The sequence below is a fragment of the Pinus tabuliformis genome, chromosome 5_1 (genome assembly GCF_031772625.1).
Source record: "Pinus tabuliformis cultivar Carrire ecotype Pingquan chromosome 5_1, CPIR1, whole genome shotgun sequence".
Lineage (NCBI taxonomy): Eukaryota > Viridiplantae > Streptophyta > Pinopsida > Pinales > Pinaceae > Pinus > Pinus tabuliformis.
Genome location: NC_142305.1, coordinates 560,699,083 through 560,722,844, shown reverse-complemented (window position 1 = coordinate 560,722,844; position 23,762 = coordinate 560,699,083). Strand labels below are relative to the sequence as shown.

The 23,762-nt window shown below is 35.4% G+C and overlaps 1 pseudogene across 1 annotated transcript; it reads right to left on the bottom strand.

Annotated features, from left to right (window-relative positions):
• Window positions 1-18,170: 18,170 nt before the first annotated feature.
• On the bottom strand, window positions 18,171-19,960 carry LOC149166038 (putative anthocyanidin reductase; annotated as a pseudogene). Its single transcript, XR_016260810.1, has 6 exons — window positions 19,766-19,960; window positions 19,474-19,640; window positions 19,069-19,278; window positions 18,821-18,983; window positions 18,413-18,637; window positions 18,171-18,319 (listed from the first exon to the last, which is right to left on the bottom strand). The product of XR_016260810.1 is annotated as a putative anthocyanidin reductase (transcript).
• Between the last annotated feature and the right edge of the window lie 3,802 nt (window positions 19,961-23,762).

Sequence of the window (23,762 nt, the reverse complement as noted above, 5' to 3'; positions counted from 1 at the left end):
TGATTTCTTGGAATTGCTGGTATAGCATATGGCACAAGATGTTGACCTGAAATTTTGATGTGTGTTATTTAAATTGGTTTTTCACTGTAAATATGGATTCAGCACCTCAAAAACTCTTACGGCATTTAGATTGTGCGAGGGTTACCTATCAAACCTGTAATTCCTACTGGATTTTAAAGAAATTAGACTAGAAAAGCTCACCTGAAAATCTTCCAAAAAATCTCACTAAAAACAACTAATTATTCATAATCCTAGATAGCCAATTTCGAATCTTGTTAATATCTAATACTCTTCGGCATATCACATGTAGTTGAAGGATTAAAGAACCGTCACTTGATTGTAAAGACATACATAGTTTTCCACCGTGCCCAGATCATGTTTGTTAGACCACTGCCCCGTAGATTTTTTATCTGTTATTTACGCCTTTTCCAGATCGCGGTTGTCATTGTTATTCAGGAAAGATCTCACGCTACGGGGTAACATTATCTAGGTTTTGGTGTAAACTTCAATTTCGGGTGTGATTGTTACTTGGCATCCTCCAAGGCAGTTTTGTTAAATTGGTCCAGCAATTATCACTCTTTGATTTTCCATATTATAACGATCAGTCTCAGCAAATTTTAATGAACTTTATGGGAAGTTGAACCCTATTTTACTATTACATCAATAAGAGACAGAGAGTGTTATATTGGTTGCTAATAAGAGACAGGACTGTTAAATTGGTTGCTCGTGTTTCTTTGATTAATTTCAAGAGAGTTGAATACAGAGTGATCGGTTATCAAAAACAACAATCGATAGCACATCTTGGGTGATTACACCCACCATGGCATTCGATTTTAAGGGTGAGGTTATGAATAAAATTTATGTTGTCAGCAATCCTTTTTCGTATATTCCTTTTGGAGGGAAAATCCTTAGAAACGTTTTTGGACACAGGTTTAAGGAAATTAATTCCTAAATTTAATTGATTAAGATACTTTTGAGCAACGGGTTATATGAGATATAAATTAGATTTGGTTTTACCTTATAACAGATACATTGGATCTAGCTTACTATTATAGAGTGAACAAGTAATATTAAAATCTAATATATTGGTTCTACCTTATAACAGATACATTGGATCTAGCTTACTATTATAGAGTGAACAAGTAATATTAAAATCTATGTAAATGAGACTCAATGAAATGAAAAACAATAAAATATTGGATTATTGTTGTTGGAAGTCACTTAGATTTGGATTTAAATAGTTGAAATTCTAAAGACATTATAGTGAATTTATTCATATTAAGTTTTATCGTGAGCAATATGGCCCAGGGAAAATTTTAAGAACCCCCCCTAAATTTATAAATATAATAAATGGGCGAATCTCCATGGTATATAGGAAAAATGGAAGGCGATTTTATCAATAATATAATATGTATATATAATTTTTTGGCGAATCTCTCACCGGGCATGGCGAATATTTTACTCAATTATAAAATCTTGTAAGATCTTGGCGAGTCTTTCGCTAAATAATAAAACTTTGTAAAGTCCTAGTGAATCTTAGCATAGGCTACATGCTGGTTTAATTCCCCAATTTAAATAGGCTACATTCCAGGTGAATACCATGGGTCAATACCATGTGCCAATTTATTAATTCTAATATTAGGGTTAATAATGGTTTTTTGCATGGTATTAATAACAATCTAGTCCATGGTATTTGTCATAGTATTTTGGCCATAGGTTTCACCCAAATATAACCCATTTTTTGAGTGTTCGTAAATATAAGGTGACTTATGGAGTAAATATAAAAAAATGTTTTATTTGTTTACCATACTTCTCGTTTATTTATATTTTTATTAATTTACCATACCTCTTTTACAAATATGATTTGGCCATAGGATTCGCTTAAATAAAACCTCTTTCTTGAGCCTTCATAAATAGAACGAGGGTTATGCACTAAATATAAAAAGAGGTTTTATTTATTTACGATACGTCTAGTTTATTTATATTTTTATTTATTTACCATACCGTTTGAGTAAGTATAAAAAGACGTTTTATTTATTTACCATACCTCCATTTTACTTATGTTTTTATTTGTTTACACCATTACATGTATATAAGGTGACTTATGGAGTAAATATAAAAAATGTTTTAGGTATTTGGCCCATAGGATTCACTTAAATAAAACCTATTCTTGAAAATGGGCGAATGGATTCACTTAAATAAAACCTATTCTTGAAAATGGGCGAATGGAAGGTTGTAAGTCCTAATTTCAAGGGCTAAATTTACCTTTTTTACCCTCTCCCTTAAAATAAGGTGGGCTATTTGAGGTGATTTGTAAAAATGTACTATGATACAAAATATTCGCCCACTAAAAATTTAAAACCCCTTAATTTCGCCAAAGGGCGAACATTCGCCCCTAAAATTATCCTTGCTATGGCCTTGTACATAATTGACTTTGTGCGCATTGAATAGTGGTTATTCTTTTTTGAGATCATATATCTTATTGTGGGAATAAGTTAGAAAAATGGGTAAAAGATCGTAGGAATTTCATGAGAAGGAGCTAGTTGAGAAATTTCTAAATGAAATATATAATTTGTAGTGTGTTGTTTCTATATTGCAACTAAAGAATGCAAAATTTAAGCATCAATTCAAATTTTTTATTATTGGGAAAATAAGAAAGATTGATAATCTATATTTAATCATGGGAAGTTATTTAAAGAATCTCATAAATGAATTTTAGAATATGGTCAACCTCCTTGATAGAGGAGGAAGTTGATTTTTTCACTAATTCAGAGAATATTATCTTGAAAAAGAAAATTTGTAAGATGGAGGAGCATAATGCTCCCCAAGAAACCGAGGATACTTATTTAAAAGACTCTGGAAATGTTTGCTGAAAAAGATTTCCTTTTGCAAGAAGATAACAACAGACTAATTGGAAAATATTAGACTTTGAAGAAAAGATCATGACACATTGTTGTTCTAGATGAAGAAGAAAAATGAGATTATTCAAGGTTTGTAGTAGTGCAAGAAAAACCTTAAATTGATAGTCAGTCACCTACAAAATGTTGGAAAGGGGACCACTATTCTTGAGCTCCCAGGATTACCTTCGTCCACCCTTCATGATCATGATTGTAGCTTTTTTACTTGTTAGAAGGTTGATGTTGATGATTGTGCCTCATCACATGCCTTTGTGTCACCCATCTTTGAGAAGAACATTATCGATATTGGTTCTTGATTAATAAGAAGAATGGGATATATCAGAGGAGGACATGGGAAAAATGGAGAGGGAGTCTATGTTCCTATTATGTCCAAAATGAAAACATCTAGAGCAATTTTTGGATATGCTACTGCTGCTACTTCACTACCTGCATCTAATCTTGTTGAATCTGAGAGGGTATCTCTTATTCCAAGTGATGTTAAGACTATATTGTTAGAAGAAAAACCCCCTACTGATTGTGCTACATAGCTTGAGGAGATGGCTAAAAATGTTTACATGGATGACAAACTTGTTGATATACAAGGTTGTCCTCTTGTTTCTAGACCTAGATTTGAGCCTACAAAACAAAAGTGTGGGGCTTCGTCTTACAAGATTTTACACATGTATCTGAAGCCTAGTACTTATGCATTCAGATCATTGTACAAACTATGTGAAAGATTCAATTATGGACCAGTTCCAACCATTTCGATTAATTGTGGTTGGATTAATGAATGGTCATGGAATCAATTGAAGAATTGTTTGTGTGCATCATATCATTGTATATCAATGACCATATAATCATACAATTTTTATCTTGTTTTTTTGTTGATTATCAATGGGCCTTCCTCAGTTGTGTTTAAGGAGGGGAAGTTTGATGATGATTATAGCCTAATTTGTTGATCGACTAGATCAAGTTGTTTCGTTGTCTTGTTGATAGACTTTTCTTATTTATGTTTGAAAAGGGCTGATGGTGGTAGCTTTCAAAATTCTTTTGGAGTAGTTGTATCACATTTTGATCATGTTTTAAAGTTAAGAACAAATTAAGGGGGAAATCTATGCTAATTAATTTGTTTTCCTCCAAGTTGAGTATGCCATAATTTGAGTGTCTACACGTCTCATTATTATGTTGTTTATTGATGGTGGTTACTTCTTTTTTTACTCTTTGTTCTATACTTTTACCAATGTCTAGTTCAATCTTTTATGAGGTGGTTGTTCGTGTTTGTATTTCTTATGCATCTACAAGTTCACTAAGGATTTTTGGCTCTCATCTTCAAACTTTTGGTACTCCCTAATTGTAGGAGGGTTCTATTTTTCCTTTGATTAAAATATGTGAGATACAATTTCGTCTCCATGTTTTGAGCACTAGGAATCTTTCTTTCTGTTGGAAAGGAATTTTTTCCTTCTAGTTTTTTTCCTTTTCTCCACTTATGAAAGTTTCTCTTTTGGAACTTTATAAGTCTTGTATTGGTAGCCAATATTTTTTTATTTTTACTTCCTATACTTTGCTTAAATTTGGGTCTTAATATCAGTATTTTCTAATGTTTTTCTTCCTAATGCGTGAACAATTGTGAGTTGTAAGCTCACGTAGGAGTTCTTATCTACCCAATTATCATAATTAACTAACTTTAGATAACTCTTGGCCTCTTCTGTTGTTATATATGGAACACATATTTGTGTATTTCATTTACCATGAGTTAGTATATTTGATACCTTTTAGGAAAAAAAAATGTTATTAATATGTTTTGAATGATGCATAAGAAACATCTCTATATCTCTTAATTTTTTCCTTTCCATTACATTTTCTCTCTCTCTAAAAAGTGTTGATATGAAATTATGTTACTTAATATGGAGATTGAGATGTTCTATTTATGAATAACCAAAAAATATTTTTTTGTTATTAATATTTCCTTTTTAAATACCACATGTACTTTGTAGGAGAAATTACACATATCTCTTCATGATGGGATGTAATATCATTATTATTATACATGTTGCAAGCATGGTACTACATACTCAATTTTTCTTTTGACAAATTGTCGCTTCTCCATAGTTTAACAATATAGATTGAATATTGTTATTTTTATTAATATATAAAATTAGTTATCTCAATATGTTTCGTTCATTATTACATCCTTTGCAGAACACAATGGCATGCAGATAATTGCTTTAGAACTTTTTGCCATAATTTTTGGATGCATTTGCAATGTTTATGCCTTTTTAGATTTTTCATTGTTAAGCTTCATAAGAAACCACCAAAAATTAACATCCTCGAAAATAGATAATACTCACTTAAATAACACCCGGATGCGGGTGCTTTCAAGGCTTAATTAATGTTGATTCATGTCAAGCCAACATCTGGACTTGCAGCTGGCAATCCTGCACGGCATCCAAAATTTGCCCGCGGATGAAATGAATTATATACAGTACCTGCAGATCATCAAGCATTCGGAATTGAATGCGCTCCCTCTTCAAGACTCTTCGCAGGTTGTTATATTCATGGCTTCGTCAGTTGTTTCAGCTGTCATTCCCATCGAGTCTCTCTTCATCAGCTTGTCTTTATCCCTGCATCCTCGTATCGCTTTGGTAGCTTGGTTGTTTAGCTGGCGTAAGACCTTTACTTGGCTTTCCCACCTTCGAACCTACTTCGTCTGGCCCTGTTCCTCATCTCCTTCAGGTCACTTCGTTCCCATGACAATGGTGCGTCACTGTGGTTGCTCTCGCCGTGGAGGCAGTAGTGGAAATCGTGGGCGTTCTCAGCGTGCTCCCCAGAGCATTATCCCTTTGGCTTCAGCCTCCTCATCCTCTGATCATGGTAAGCCCTTCCCGCACAATTCATTCCAAACCACCCGGTTTAAATTCCACAGTCGTCTCAACAGACCGATTCTCTCGACCAGCATCACTGTCATTTTGGCTGAGGAAGAAGATAGGCCTAGTGTCTCTGTGCATACCTCAACTTCGCAGTCTCAGGATGATAGCGTGCTCGAGGGAGAAGATGCAGGCATTGTGTTTGATCGTGGTGAATTGCAGGCTGAGGGGAGTGTCCCTGATGTCCTCAAGCCTCTAGAAGATAATACTCAGGACATTTCGGCTTCAGCTGAACTGGCGAACCCCTCAGATGGCAATCAGCGCTTGGCAGCTCCTCTAGGTGGTAGCAATACAGGTGCTGGGGACAATGTTGATGATTCGTGGATGGGCATTCCTGGTCGGGTGGAGAAGGATGCTCGGGACCCTCTGACAGATGCATGATGCCTACCGGGACCTCGTCTGATGTCGCAGTCTCCCTTCTGGTTCTTTTATCCTATGTGCTGTGTTATTCTGGCTTTTGTCAATGTGTTTTGTATCAAGTCCTGGTTCGACATGTATATCAGATCTTATGTTGATATGCTTCTTATCAGGTCTTGGCTCGGCAAGTTTATCAGGCCTTTGGTCTTTCAATTTTGCATATGGTTATCCGGGCAGCACAGAAAATATCATGGCTACAGCTCTCATCTGTCCTGTACTGTTGCTTACCATTATGGCCAGTATTTTTGTATGTATGGATTCTGGGTCTTGCGTATCTGGTTATCTCAACCCGGGGATATGGTTATCTAGTTATCTGGTCTTGTGTATTCTAGGTCAGTTCTGATGGACAGCTTCGGCTTCCTCTAAGGTCTTGACCTCCATGTAAATATATTTTCCTTTTATTAATAGAATTAGCCTTTACTTAGAAAAAATACTCACTCAAATAACATATTTACCATCAATTACTACCCACTATAATTTAAGAAATTATTTGCATAAAAGAAATGGACAGAACAAGATATAAATAAACACAATTACATGACTTGTTACAATTAATAAAATATGTCAAATTACCAATTAGTAAAACTTAAATTTACTAGATTTTAAACTCAAACATGAACTTGAATTCAATATTTTTATTTTCTTTCAGTTATATTTAGACTAAGCTACATGTATACATATTACTCAAGATGAAATTATAAATTTTTTTATTTTTCATTATTTTATCTTTCTTTAAAAAAAATTAGTCTAAAATTATATTCCAATATTCAAATATTTTATTTATGATAAATATTATATATTTTTTAAGTATTAATGTTCATTTCTCTTATTAAAAGATGTGTTTATTAATAATCTATTTAAAATTATATATATATATATGAAAGGGGTATACTTAAATATTTTTTAATATTATTATATGATTAAATTAAGGTATGTTTTTAATTATGTTTAGACATACTTTTCATCCATTAGTTTTTATTTTTAACAAATTTTTAAGAAATTTTAAATAAATTTTATTAATAAATTTTGAATTATATTGTTACATAAAATCAAAATAATATAAATATATTAAAAATTGAAAAATAAGATAAATTTTTGAATATATGCCATATAAATATGTTGCATTATTATATAAATAAAATGGTTAATTGTAACACCCCGAAATAAATAAATAAAAAGTTTTTATTTATCTTTCTTAATTACAAGTTTACGTGTCACCTTCACCCAACCAATGCGATGTGTAAACAAAGGGGAAGGGTCATGAATGACTCTCAGATTTGGCGCATATTAAGGGAATTAAATGAGACACAGGATTTTCATTCACCGCTATCTGAACCAAGCCATGGATATGTGCCACCTACCCACACAGTAGAGGTAATGGATCCTCCGCTTGAACGATTAATGCAAAGCTAAGTATGGCACGTTGTGTCCGATCAGCGCAGGTGACTTGACATGGGCATTTAACCTAAAATGAAAACCTAACATGACTTTTCATCTCATTTTGCACTCTCTGTGAGGAGAGAGCACAACTTTGATAGCGTGAAGGGTATGAACAATGGAGTGAGTGTTTAACTCTTCCTGAGTGAGTGTTCTTTTTCGGTTTCAAAGGCAAATGAGTGACGGCAAAGATAAGGAGGTAAGCTAACTAGCTCTCCTCTCTGCTTGGGAAAATGCAGCTAACTTATTCCTTCATAGCTTAATACAACATTTGATGTAGGTATGGTTTGGTGGATGGTCTAGAACCCTTCTTCGACCTCGAGGCCGAACAGAGATGTGCTTCTGTCGCCGAGGTCGGGTTCTTTCTAAACTGGAGCACCCTTATAGTTTTTATCTCTTCTCTGGCATGTAAGTATAACGATTGTTGTTGGTTTCCAGGTATTCGATACTTCAACAGTGGCACCATTTCCCTCAGGTAAAATCCTCACACGCTTTTCCATTAGGCATTCTCTGTCATTATTCAACTCGAAGTCTGCTTCTAACAGGTTTTCTGGATTCTTTCACAGGTATGGTTCGAACCTCTGGCTAGGGTTGAAGAGTCTTTCGAGAGGCATTGAACCTAAGCCATGCTTTTCTGCTATCTACCGGTCGGTTATTTTTCCTCAATCGACCGTCTACTTGTCTGAGTTTCTAGCTCGGCTCCAAGATGACGTGGGAGGGTTTGCTGGCTCTCAGCACAGTCAAACCCTCACCACAATCCGAAGTCCACGAGGGTTTTCTTAGTGAATGGAGGTTATAGCAACTAAATGCACCCAATTGGGTTTGTAGCCAGAGCTTAGAAGAGTATTTTTGAATGTTTCTTTGAACTATTCAATAGTATGGTTACGACATATGTTGCTCGTTATGACTCTATGAATATTTTTGTATGTATTGAGTGTTGGATAGGTTATGGACCATTTTTCAAGTCTCGTCTCTTACCCAGTATGTTGTAGGTGATATTTTTATTGAATTTTGTAAGTAAACTGTATAAAGGTGCAATGAATGAGCCAAGATTTAGTACAGAAGAATATTCAGAATATATACATAATTTCAGTTCTTGAATTTCTCAGTGGTTTTGATACTTTTCTTAATCGTGGTTTTGTCACCTGTTCGTGCGTTGTAATAATTCAATGAAGGGTGTGGCGTATATCCGAGTCTTAATTTATTAAGTGGTATTAATACAGACATGTATATTGAAACGTGGAAATATGTTTAGTCTTTGTATATATATATATATATATATATATAGTGGTATTAATACAGGCATGTATATTGAAACGTGGAAATATGTTTAGTCTTTATTTATATATATATATATATATATGTATATATCTTGGTCTTGCTCCTGTTTTACCACAAATGTAATACGACATGAGATTGCAGACCTTCTTGTTTGGAAAGCATCATTATCTTGTTTAATCCTTTTTAGTAAGGTGGTATAAATGTATAGTTAGTTTAAGATAATTTCCATTCCAGGTTATTTACAGTGTAACAGGTTATGGACAGAAACTGAAACTCTATTACCATAATAGTAGTAGTTGTTTTTCCTTTTATACAACAGACATAAAATGGGTTCAAGATACTATAGTACTATTGGGTTTAGATTAATCGAACAGTGTAACTACATAAAATGTTATGCATCCATTTTCTTCTCTATGATGAACAAGTCTGGTATTCAAATGTTTCCTGTAAATGATTAGTATCTAGCTTAAGACAAGAAAGGAGATCATTACTCCTATTACATACCATTTTAACTGTCATAAATAAATAAAATTCTTTGAATACTTATCTGTTACGAGTTATTTGTTTCGTGTAAACCAATAATCATTTTGGAAGGTCTCACCACCCAACTATGGACCTAGAAATCACGTCCACGGTCCCCCACTGAGCACTTCCTGCTCCTAACAGTTGAACTAAAGACAGTCGGGTATCTTGGGCATCAGGACTACTGTCCAGCCTCAAGTCCCATACCCACTCAACTATTTGCCATAAAATTGAAATCTTCCCACTGGTATCCCAATCTAGCTCAGGGAGAAACTTCTACAACCCCCTTGCTACCCTTTCCTTTTCCCTTTTGGAGAAAAGTGGTGGCAACTATTTCCAACTGCTCCAGGAGTTGTTATAACTATTTTTCTTTTCTTTTTTATTCTTTTTAATAATCTGTCCAAAGTACTTTAAAATAATAAATAACAGTATTTGTTCTGGCTATTTTAGGCCCAATAGTTTAATAGTAACAAAAAACATAAATGCAATTTAAACTTGGTGAAAATAACTCATGATATCTCGCTGTATGTTACAGCTCCCTCCCCTCGAGAGCAACACCATCCCTAGTATTATTTCTCTTTGTAAGCAGTGCAGGATAATCTTTTAACATGGCCTCCTCTTCGTCCCAGGTAGCCTTATCTGGGCAAAATTGCTTCCATTGCACTTTAACTTCGATCATGGCTCACCTTCGCAAGGTGGCTTCTCTCTGATCAAGGATACGAACAGGCTCTGCCATGAGTTCTCCCTCGGGTTCTACCTGTGCATTCATATTATGTTGTCAGAACATTTTAAAACAATAATATTTTAATCATATTTCTTTTCTATTATCATTACCTGAATACTCTCCCAGTTAATCATATGTTGAGGGTCATAAATATATTTTTTTAACAAGGACACATGAAAGACGTTGTGTACTCAGATGTGGCTTGGTAGTGCTAGTTTTTATGCCACAGGCTCGATCCATTCCAAAATTTGGAAAGGCCCATGGTATCGGGGTGCCAATTTTGCATAACCTTTCCACTGCGAGGTGCTCTTCCAAGGTTTCACCTTTAGATACATGTGATCACCCAGTTGGAATTCTTTATGACTTCTCTTCCTGTCTGCATACACCTTTTGCCTATCTTGTGCCGCTTTTAAGTTTTGATGAACCTTCTTAGCGATAGCCTCGATTTCTACTATCATGTCAGGGCCCAGTGCTAATTTGTTTTCTAAACTCTTCCAATCCATGGGTACCCGACACTTTCTCCTGTAAAGTACCTCGATGGGACTCATACCCAAAGATTCATGATAACCATTATTGTAGGTGAATTCTACCAAGTGGAGGTAATCCTCCCATTTCTGTGGCTGTTGCATTACAAACATGTGCAACATATCCTACAGAACTTGATTTACTCGCTCTGTTTGACCATGTGTCTGTGGATGGTAAGCTGTACTAAAATGGATTTGGGTCCCTAGTCTTGCAAAAGGAGCTTTCCAGAAAGCGGATGTAAATTTATATCCCTATTAGAGATCACCACTTGGGGTATCTCATGTAGCCCGAAGATTTCTCTCATAAATATGTCTGTAATCTCTACTATTTTGTAAGTGGATTTTAGAGGGATGAAATGAGCAAACTTTCTTAGCTTTTCCACAACCACCATGATGGAGTCGTGTTGCTTTCTGGTATGAGGTAGCCCTGTAATAAAATCCAGAGTTATGGTCTCCCATTTCCATTCCGGAATGGGTAGTGGTTGCAACAAACCTGCAAGATGTTGATGTTCTACTTTCACTAACTGGAACTCTAAGCATTTAGATAAATATTTAGCCACATCTTTTCTTAAGCTGGGCCAGAAATAATTTTTCTTGATAATGAAATACAATTTCTCGTACCCTGGGTGGGCAGCATAAGGTTTCCTATGAAACTCATCGAGTAACATCTGCTTCACGGAAATCTGGTTAGGAATATAAATTTTATTTATGAATGTTAACATTTTATCAGAATTAATTGCATACTCACATTGTTTCCCTCATTCCTGGGCTTCTGAAGCTTGTTGCCATAAGAATGCATATTCCGGATCTTTGAGGGAAGCCTCTCGGATAACCTCCGGTAGGTAAGATTCCACATGACTGAAGTGTACCTCATATATAAAATGTAATTTTTTGATTAGAGCATCAACTACTTGGTTTTATTTTCCTTTGATGTGTTTCAAGTCAAAATCCAATTCACTCAGCAATGCGGTCCATATGTCCTGGCAGACATTTGAATTAGACTGATTAAAGAAATTTGTCAAACTGCTATGGTCAGTTAACAGAAAAAATTTCTTCCCCAGGAGGTAGTGCTGCCACATCTTTAGTGCATGTACTACTGCTGTCAACTCCAAATCATAGGCAGAGTAAAATTGTTCATAATCCTTTAGCATTCATGACTCATATGCAATGACTTTTCCTTCTTGAGTTAGTACTCCACTGACGCTTTCTTCACTTGCATCAGTACATACTACAAAGGATTTTTCAAGATCCGCCACCTTTAGCACCAAAGCAGCTATGAGCAGTTGTTTTAGCTGCTCAAAGGTTTGTTGGCATTTTGTTGCCCAGTGGAAAACTCATCCCTTTTTCTAAAGTGAAGTCATTGGGAAGGCGATTTTCGAAAATTCCTTGATAAATCGATGGTAGTACCTTGCCAAGCCTAAGAAGGATCTTATGTCGACCATGTTTTTCGGTACAGTCCATTCCATAATTATTTTTATCTTTTATGGATCCACTGCTATTCCTTCTACTAATATAACATGGCCCAAGTACTGAATTTAAACTTTTTAAAAATCACATTTGCTGAACTTTGCATACAATTGGTTTTCTTGCAAAATCTAAAGTACCGTTCTCAAATGTTGTTCATGTTCCTCTTGCTTTTTAGAGTATATTAGTATATCATCGATGAAAATCAGTACAAACTTATCTAGAAAAGTCTGGAAAATATCGTGCATTAGGCTCATGAACGTGGCTGGTGCATTGGTAAGGCCAAAACGCAGTACCATGAACTCGTAATGTCCATAATGAGTTTGGAATGCAGTTTTATAGATGTCTTCATCCTTTATTATGATTTGATGATATCCGGACGTTAAGTCACTTTTAGAGAACACGTTAGCTCCTTGTACTTGGTCAAATAATTCATCGATGCAAGGTAGTGGGTATTTGTTCATTATGGTCAGCTTATTCAGCTGGTGATAGTCAATGCATAATCGTAAGGTTCCATCCTTCTTGCGTACAAATAGCACTAGGCCCCCCCAAGGAGACACACTTGGGCGTATGTATCCTTTATCTAATAGCTCCTGCAGCTGCATTTTGAGTTTAGTCAATTCCAGAACACTCATACGATAAGGGGTTTTTGAAACAGGGGCTGCACCAGGCATTAGTTCAATTGTGAAGTCAATGTCTCGCCTTGGCGGTAATCCTGGAATAGATTCAGGGAACACATCTAAGAAATCTTGTATTATAGGGATATTCTCTAAAGAGGTCATTTTATTTTTATCATTGTTGTACCCTACCTAAAAACATAAATCTGGCACCCTTTTCTTATACACTTTCCGATTTGGTTGGTCATAATAGGGCGCAGCTTCATATTTTTCTTAATTCCTTGAATTTCCTTCCACTGTCCTAACTTGGTAAGATAACTTATGGACTTTTCTTTGCAATCTACTAAGGACCAAAAACCTTCTAGCCAATCCATCCTTGTTAGTACATCATATGAGCCTAGGGGAAGAATATTCAGATTGACCTGGATAGGCTATTCTAAAATTATAATAGGGCAGTTTTCTATTTTGGTTGACACCTTTCTTTTGGTACGAGTAGCTAGTTGAACTAGCCATGACTGTTTATATTTACTGGTTTTCACTTGACATCTTTCTACTACTTTAGGACAACTTGACCATCAATCATACCTTCGCATTCGATCATGGTGGGTTGATATTCATCCTGATAATCGTCCAAAGCCCCATTAATCCTGGGTGCTCCTTGTGATATCCCCTACTGTAGAGGCTTCTTGCATGTTAGAAAGTTGCTCAGTCCGAGCTCTCTACAGGCAATTTTTGTAATAATGTGCTTCTCTGCATCCCCAACATTGTAGTGGCGGTTTTACTGGCTGTTCAGTAACAGTCCTGCTAATTCCTTCAGGTTGTCTATTTTCAGTGAATGTCTGAGTCCTGGGTGGGTTTCTTGCAAACTTTCCAAAAGTCCTTTGCTGATTGTTTCTTCCATGCATGGTTTTCAGATGTCTGTTTGGTGGAAAATTCCTCATTTTCTTAGCAGCAACTCCTTTATATCCTTCATTTTTATGCTTCATCTGTTGATAATAGATGTGATCCTTCCGAACTGCATCGTCCATGGTTCTAGGGTAGTCGAATTCTAATTTCTCCTTCATGAAGTTGGGCAAACTGCTAATAAACCATTGAATCTTAGCTTTTTCTTCTTGCATATATGGAACGTAATACAACAGGGAAGTAAAGCATGCTATGTATTCATCCATGGTCAGGGTTCCCAGTCTCAATTCATGGAACTCTTTTTCTTTTTCGTCATAATAATGTTCTGTTAAATATTTGTCTTTAAAGTGTTTCTGGAATTCTTGCCATGTTACTTGCTCCTCATCAATCTTCCTTACGGTTTTAATTTCTTCCCACCAGAGGGTGGCTTTTCCTCGTAATTGGTACACTGCCAACCGTGCTTTAAGTTTTTCAGTATATTCATAAATATGGAAGTATTTTCCCATGTCTATTAGCCAAGCTTTCGCTGCTTCTTCTGACTCTCCTTCGAACAGTGAGGGTCTGATTTTTTTGAGCTCACCTTGTAGTTCTATCTTTGGTCTTTTTGGCTTTCTCTGATAAAAAACGTTATCTGAATACCCTTCATCTTCTTCTTTGTGACCCTCCACAGATTCTGCCTAATCTTCTTCATTATGAGCAGTTGGGGTCTTTTCCCTATTTTCTGTACTAGGATCTGGTCCTCTTTGATTTTGCCAATCTGACAAAATTTTAAGAATCTTTTCTTGCTCCTGTCGTAAACATTCGTTGTCTGATCTGAGGTTCATCATTTCTGCTCGAAGCTATTGTATTGTCTCGAGTAAGGCAGCATTAGCCTATCTCGATTCTTCTCCCAATTGCACCCATAATTCTGGGTTGGCCTCTGCATAATGTACCTCTGGCTGGCTCAATGATCTGGGACTCCTATGCATTTTACTCTTGATGCTAATTCACCTTCTCTCTCTCTCTCTCTCTGTTTACAATAAGTCAAAACTCAGTTTATTTGCTATTTATATATCTATATACAGGAACATCACAACTTAATTGACTGTTAACAACCCAGAATCCTCAATGTACAAATTTGGGCTTTGATACCATTTGTAACACCTCGAAATAAATAAATAAAAAGTTTTTATTTATCCTCATTAATTACCAAGTTTATGTGTCACCTTAACCCAATCAATGTGATGTTTAAACAAATGGGGAAGGGTCATGAATGACTCTCAGATTTGGCACTTATTAAGGGAATTAAATGACATAGAGGATTTTCTTACACGACTATTTGAACCAAGCCATGGATATGTGCCACCTACCCACACATCGGTAGAGGTAATGACTCCTCTGCTTAGGTGATTAATGTAGAGGTAAGTGTGGCACGCTGCGTCCGGTCAATGCAGGTGACTTGGCAGGGGCATTTAACCTGAAATGAAAACCTAACATGACTTTTCATCTCATTTCGCATTATCTGTGAGGAGAGAACACAACTCTGATAGCACATAGGGTATGAACAATGGAGTGAGGGTTTACCTCCTCTTGACCAGTGTTCTTTTTCAGTTCTGGAGGCAAACGATTGACGACAGAGACAAGTAGGTAAGCTAACCATCTCTGCTTTCTACTTGGGAAAACACAGCTACCTTATTCCTTCATAGCTTAATACAACTTTTGATGTAGGTATGGTTTGGTGGATGGTCCGGGTCCCTTCTTCGACCCCGAGGGCCGAATAGAGATGTGCCTCTATCGCCGAGGTCAGGTTCTTTCTAAACAGGAACACCCTTATAGTTTTTATCTCTTCTCTAGTATGTAAGTATAATGATTTTTGTTGGTTTCCAGGTATTCGATGCTTCAACAATGGCGTCATTTCCCTTAGGTAAAATCCTCAAATGCTTTTCCATTAGGCATTCTCTGTCATTATTCAACCCAAAGGCTACTTCTAACAGGATTTTTGGATGCTTTCATAGGTATGGTTCGAACTTCTTGCTGGGGTTGAAGAGTCTTTCGAGAGGCACTAAACCTAAGCCACACTCTTTTGCTATCTACAGGTCGGTTATTTTTCGCAATCGAGCGTCTACTTGTCTGAGTTTCTAGATCAGCTCCAAGATGAGGTGGGAGGGTTTGGTGGCTCTTGGCATAGTCAAACCCTCACCACAATCCAAAGTCCGCGAAGGTTTTTCTTAAGGAATGGAGGTTATAGCAACAAAATGCACCCGGTTGGGTTTACAACCAGAGCTTAAAAGAGTATTTCTGAATGTTTCTTTGAACTATTCAATAGTATGTTATGACATACGTTGCCTATTATGACTCTATGAATCTTTTTGTATGTATTAAGTGTTGGATAAGTTATGGACCATTTGCCAAGTCTCGGCCCTTACCCATTATGTTGTAGGTGACATTTTTATTGAAGTTTGTAAGTAAACTATATAAAGGTGGAATGAATGAGCCGAGATTTAGAACATAAGAATACTTAGAATATATATATATATATATATATATATATATATATATCTTTCAGTTCTTGAATTTCTCAGTGGATTTGATACTTTTCTTAATCATGGTTTTGTTACCTATTCGTGCGTTGTAATAATTCAATGAATGGTTTGGTGTATATGTGAGTCTTAATTTATTCAGTGGTATTAATACATGCATGTATATTGAAATGTGGAAATATACTCAGTCTTTGCATAAATGTATATATATATATATATATATATATATATATATATATATATATATATATATATATATATATATATATATATATATATATATATAGAGAGAGAGAGAGAGAGAGAGAGAGAGAGAGAGAGAGATCTTGGTCTTGCTCCTATTTTACCATGACTGTAATACGGCATGAGATTGCAAACCTTCTCGTTTGGAAATCATCGTTATCTTCTTTAATCCTTTTTGGTAAAGTAGTATAAATGTATAGATAGTTTAAATTAATTTCCATTCTAGGTTATTTACAGTTTAACAGGTTATGGATAGAAACTCAAATTCTATTGCAATAGTAGTAGTAGTTTTTCCTTTTATACAACAGACATTAAGTAGGTTCAAGATACTATAGTACTGTTGGGTTTAGATTAATTGTACAAAGTAACTAGAGAAAATACTATGCATCATTTTCTTTTCTATGATGAATAAGTCTGGTATTCAAATATCTCCATAAATGAACAGTATCTAGCCTAAGACAAGCAATGAGATCATTACTCCTATTACATACCATTTTAACTGTCAGAAGTAATTAGAATTCCTTGAGTACTTATCTGTTACGAGTGTTTGTTCTGTGCAAATCAACAATCCTTCTGGAAGGTCTCACCACCCAGCCATGGACCTGGCAATCACGTCCAAGGTCCCCCTCCGATCACTTCCTGCTCCTAATAGTTGAACTAAAGATAGTCGGGTACTATCCAGCCTCATGTCCCATATCCACTCGACTATTTGCCATAAAATGAAATCTTCCCACTAGTATCACAACCTAGCTCAGGGAGAGACTTCTACAGCCCCCTTGCCCCCCTTTCCTTTTGCCTTTTGGAGAAAAGTAGTGGCAACTGTTTCCAACCACTCCAGGAGTTGTTATAACTTTTATTCTTTTCTTTTTTATTCTTTTTAATAATCTATCCAAAGCCTTTAAAATAATAAATAGCAGTATTTGTTCTAGCTATTTTAGGCCCAACAGTTTAATACTAACAAAAAATATAAATGCAATTTAAACTTGGTGAAAATAACTCATGATATCTCGCTGTATGTTACATTAATAAATGTTGATAGGCATCAAAACATCTAACTCATAGTCAATCGATATTGACAATTTTGATTAAACAAACATAAAAATTAATTAAATTCTATTTTTTTTTCAGCATTTATTTTTGGGTAGGCTAGCACCTATAAGGGATTTCAACTAGTGACCTATAACAAGCACGACCTTGACGATTGATCCATTCACCATAAATCCAAAGCTCAAGAGACTTATTATTATTATTAATTATAAAAAATGCTAATAAATGAATTAAACATCTATAAATTAAAAAAAAAAAAATGTAACAAATTCTTAACTATGGAGATCAAAGACTTTGTTACAATACCATGGGCCAATATCATAACATATTAATACCACATACCTAAAGAAACCATTACTTATTTTGACATAACATATGCATAAGATAATTTTTTTAACTAAACAATTTAATTAAAAAGTGAAAATGACTTAACCACTTTTAAATTAAACCTATATCTTTAATTTGTTACTATTACTAAAAATATTTTTAAATATTCCATAGAATTTAAATACCCGCTATCCATCTACAATGATATAATTAAAATTCTAAAATTACTCTCCCAAAATATAATTTTAATTTATTTATATCCAATTCCAACCCCTTTTGAACATATTTATAAAATAACTATATCGTTCGCGATAACTATTCGCGATAACTATTTCAGCCGTCCATAAGATTGAGCCGATTTGATTGTGTCATCCAAAATTTCTGCCACGCCATACTTGAAAGAAAACCCCATATCCAAAAGTTTCTTTGAAGAAGTAGGAACACGGACAACATTATCAACTTCACCGTCGCTTCTGTCATAAATCCAAGTTTCCTCACCTTCTATATCAATATAATTCCACAAAAATATAACAAAAAGAACCTACATGATGGGAGACGCTACTTACTTGAATTGTGGAGTGAAATGTGGATGGAGTTTATGGATGAAAGCTCTTAACTGAGAAACGGTGAGAGAGGAAACACAACAAATATGTCGACCTTGTACTTTTTGTTGCTCCATCAAAAATATATGAGCCTCACATAAAATATATGAGCCTCACATAAATCCTCGATATGAACCAGCGGTACTGATCCCAGAAACGACTCACTCAACTTCAATCATTCATAATTGCCTGTAACATTTTCAACCAAAGTATTTTACATATTTTTCTGCCAAACCCTCTCCTCAACTCAAATAAAAGTGAGCTATCATTGGCCTGCTTCCTATTACTGGTCTGCTTGTTTCACGTTTAGAAAGAAGTCCCATGGCAAAGACCTGAACATTTTAACGAACATATAACAAAAAGATTACTTACCTGTAATGGGGTCTAATAATGCCCGACATGAAGACGGAAATGTTGAGATAATGGCTGGCCCACCAACGTAACCCGGTCCAATTGTCACAACCTCCATTTGGCCACTGTTTAACCCATACTCAATGGCTGCTTTCTCTGCCAAAGTCTTGGATAGGTAATAGAACTGCACGCATGATAAGCACGACCTGTAAGTTACACCATATTTGAGATGCAAATTTAACCATACTACTCACACTGTATATACGTACACTAATAGGGCCGGCTTTCCTGCGCATGAATTCCACTGGAGTCCAGTTTGACTCGTCGAGACTGGACCCAGTAATAAGCTCCCCTTCTTCATTCAGCGGACAAGCTGCTGCCATCGAAGAAGTATAAACCACACGCCTAACCGATTTAGCGCGCGAGCAGGATTTCAATACATTCAATACCCCTTTCAAAGCAGGCTGAACAAAATCATCCTGTCCCATAATTTTATACTTTTTATCAGGATTATCTCTCAAATTTTTTTGAGAAAGACAAGTTAAATTGCATAAATCAAGATGAAATTTAATGAAGTCAGAAGAAATATAAAATTTATACGCTGTTAAATCCCTTTTAATACCTTTCATTCTTCACATACCAGAAGTTCAGAGAAATTTATGCATAATCACTACCTCAGAAGTCTTGGAGAAGTCCGTAGGACTGGCCACGTCGAACACCCCATCACAGCCCTCCACCGCGGAATCGAAGGCGCCCTCTTCGCTTAAATCCGCTTGGAAGAGCTTCAGTCTCTCTGCAGCACCAGGCAGCGACAGCAGAGGACCAGTTTTTGCCTTGTCATCTGCATGCACAAAAATACGAGAATAGCTCAAACCTAATTTCTTATTAGAGAGCGGGCAACAAACTGATTAATTAATAGCAGCTAATTTCTTATCAGATAGCGGCGAAAGAAACTGTATTACATACTAGGGTTCCTGAGGGTGGCGTTAACAGTGTAGCCTCTCTGGAGAAGATTCTTGACGAGCCATGATCCGATATACCTTCCTGCTCCTGTAACGCAAACCTTCATGCCCACTTTACCTTCTGGGCTTTGCATTTTTCTGCACACAACAGACCGAATATGATATTGGTATGCAGGTTGCAAAATGAGAGGCTGAGTGCAATATAAATATCCAATAACCATCCGGATTGCCAATTCCGAAATTATTCTAAAATCAAACTGAAGATAATGAGTGATTTCAACAAAAATCGAATTCAATCATTCATTTCTTATCCGTGCATTTGGTCATACCAACTCCTCACCTCTTTTCAACGTAATTCGTTATCGCTAAGCACGTTTCTAATTGGTTCTGTGTTTTGGCTATTCAACCCTTTGGCATTTTCCATGATTTGTCAAAATTGCAAAAAGGGTTTGTGATAAATACATGAGGAACATTTGTTATTTTTAAAGAAGGACAATTACCTCTAATTTTGTTTAATGATTCTACTCCACCATATCAAGAAAATATTATTTCAGGAAGTGTGGTGTCCATTATGACTACTAGTTTTTTAATCCATGTAATTTGTAATGATTTTTATCTATGTAATTTCCATGATAGATTTCAATTTAACTCTAACCTTTTATATATATACAAATGATTTTATGGATATTGAATATTCAATTTATTTAGATTTACATGATAATAGTAAGCATTTGAAGTATAGTCCTCAACCATTTATCAAATTTAAGTATTATTAATTGAAAATTTTAAACATGAAATCTAAAATTATGAAAGAGATTTTCGATTTGAAAAATTAAATATTATAATATAAAATTTAAAAATTTAAAAATATTAATCACTTTAATCTTATTTCCACTTATGATTATTGTTTCCTATTTAACAATGAATCAAAATCACATTATAAGAAATTTATTTTTTCCTCTTATACACAATAATATAGAGAGTTTATATAAATCTTACCATGTTTTGATGAAACGATTGATTTCCATCATTGAATTGATTTTTATTATCTATATGGTATATTTTTTTGCAAAGTTTATCATTAAATTTATATGTTTTCTGTTTGGGGCAATTTTGTTTTATTACACTTAAATAAAACAATATATCTTTCTTTAATTTTAAGGCAACTCAATTAGTGATAATTGTGAAAATGAAATCTTATATAAAAAAGTTTAAAATTCAAATTCTTAATTCACTTGTAATGGTAGACAATATATATATAAATTCCTAAAGGTTATGGTGCTAGTAGTTAAAATCCACATATTGTGAGACAAGTACAAAATCATCCCAATTACCTATTCCTCTGGTTAAAAAAAAAACATAAAAAAAAAAAAAACATATATCTCTCGTTTTTTATTTATTTTTTACTTCCATCTACTAGTTAAACATTGATGTGCCTTTCCATGTGAGCGCCATTTTGGTGGTTTGCATCAATAGATAAAAATCAGACTTGACCTGAAAAAGAAGGAGTTACAGCTCACAGGTGAGTACTGCACCTGGAGACTGCACTCAAACAAAGAGAACTCTCTTCGTACACTCTACTTACATCAAATGAGCAATTACATCATTAAGTACATTACTAGAACTCAGGAAGTTGCAACCAAACTCCTAAACTCTAGGAACATATCCTAAACTAAGGAGATACGTTACAACTTGTGTAACCATTTCTCCATTAATACAAAATAATATTAATTATTTTCAACTCCCCCCCTTAATGGAGAAAGGATTATCCTGAACTCCTAGCATCCCTCTAAATAATTCAAACTTTACACGCCCAAAAGGCTTAGTAAAAATATCAGCCATGTTATCACAAGTTTTACAATATTCAACACATATCTCTTTTGACTGTAATTTCTCTCGAACAAAATGAACTTGAGTATCGATATGCTTGGTATTTTTATGAAAGACTGGATTGTATGCAAGCTTGATGGTACTCTGGTTGTCGGTTTTGATAATAGTTGATTCTTTCTACTCTTCTCCTGCATCGTTGAGAAGTCTTCTCAACCAGATAGCTTCACATGTGGCTGCACACAATGCTTGGTACTCAGCTTCACATGAAGATAGAGCTACAGTGTACTGCTTTTTGCTGCTCCATGCTATGACCCAGGATCCAATGCTGAATGCATAACCTGTGATAGATCTTCGATCATCCAAGTTACCTGCCCAATCATAATCTGAAAAACCTGCTAGAATAACATTAGAAGTGTCAGTGTACAAAATGCCATAATTACTAGTACCACTAAGATACCTCAACACACTTTTTGTTGCGACCTAGTGACTTTCGAGTGGTTTTGACATGAACTCGCTCAACACACTAACAGAATATGCCAAATTGGTCTAGTTGTAGTTAGATATATCAAACTGCCAACTAGTTGTCTGTACATGGTAGCATCCACCTCTTTAGTACCATCGTCACTGCTCAACTTTAAGTTCTGCTGTAATGGTGTTGTTGCTGATCTGCACTGCTCCATTCTGAACCTTTCCAGCAAGCTTTTGGCATACTTCCCTTGAGTGAGAAAAGTTTGTCCAGAGTCTTTGCATACCTCCAATCCCAAGCAATAATGAAGGTTTCCGAGATCTTTCATCTCAAACACTTGTGACATCTACTGTTTGATTTCTTTGATCAGATTGCTAGCATTCCTTGTTATGATCATATCATCTACATACAAAGAAATCAAAATAATTTGCCTCTGTTTATTAAACTTGGTATACATATTTGGATCATTCAAGCTCTTATGAAAGCCATGCTGAACAAAAAATGAGTCAATTTTCTCACACCACGACCTAGGTGCCTGTTTTAAACCATAAAGTGCCTTTTTCAATTTACACACAAGATGTTCCTGCCCCTTTTTCACAAAACCTTCAGGCTGTACTAAATAAATTTCTTCCTTCAATTCACCATTCAGAAATGCAGACTTAACATCTAGCTAGTGTAGCTGCCATTTGTGTTTTGTTGCTAAGGAAATTAGCATTCTAATGGTGTTTAATTTGGCTATAGGAGAAAAGGTGTCATCGAAATCTATTCCCTCTTTTTGTGAGTAACCCTTTGCTACCAGTCTAGCTTTAAGTTTCTATATACTCCCATCTGCATTTATTTTTGGTTTATACAGCCATTTACATCCTATGGGGGTTTTACCTTCAGGTAATTCAACCAAATCCCAAGTATGGTTTCTGTTTATTGATTCAATTTCCTCATACATTGCAGCCCTCCATGCATCAGATTTACTTGCTTCTTGATAATTTGCAGGTTCTACAATGTTTAAAATCTTTGACATTAATGCATAGTCTTTCAATTTAGAAGATAATCTAGTCTTCCTACCTGATCTCCTTGGTAGGGGACTTACCTCAATTCTGTCTATTTCAGCCTTTTTTGGACTTGTATCATCATTGATTACATTGTCTGTTACTTCTTCTTCTTGCTTCTCCTCCTGCTCTTCATCTTCGTCACTGTTTTCTTCCAATAGCAATGGAATGTGCCAATCACTGTTAGAGTCATTCTTTCCTTTTTCAACCTGTTCATGAAATATGACATCTCTGCTTACAAAAACCTTGTGAGTCACAGGATTAAATAACTTATATGCCTTGAACTCATTGCCATATCCAACAAATATACATTTCAGGGCTTTAGGATCTAACTTCTTCCTATCTGCCTTAGGTATATGAGCATAAGCTTTTGACCCAAATATTCTTAAGTGACTCACTGCTGGTTTGAATCCAAACAATGCTTTAAAAGGGGTTTTGAAGCATACACATCTAGTAGGACTCCTATTTTTTAAATACAAAGCAGTGTTAATAGCTTCTGCCCAAAGACCATTTGATAGACCCTTACCTTGAAGCATGCTCCTTGCGCACTCCACAAGAGTTCTGTTCTTCCATTCTTCCACTCCATTCTGCTGTGGAGTGTGGGGCACTATAAACTGTTGCACAATCCCATGATGCTTGCAGAAATCCATGAACTCTCC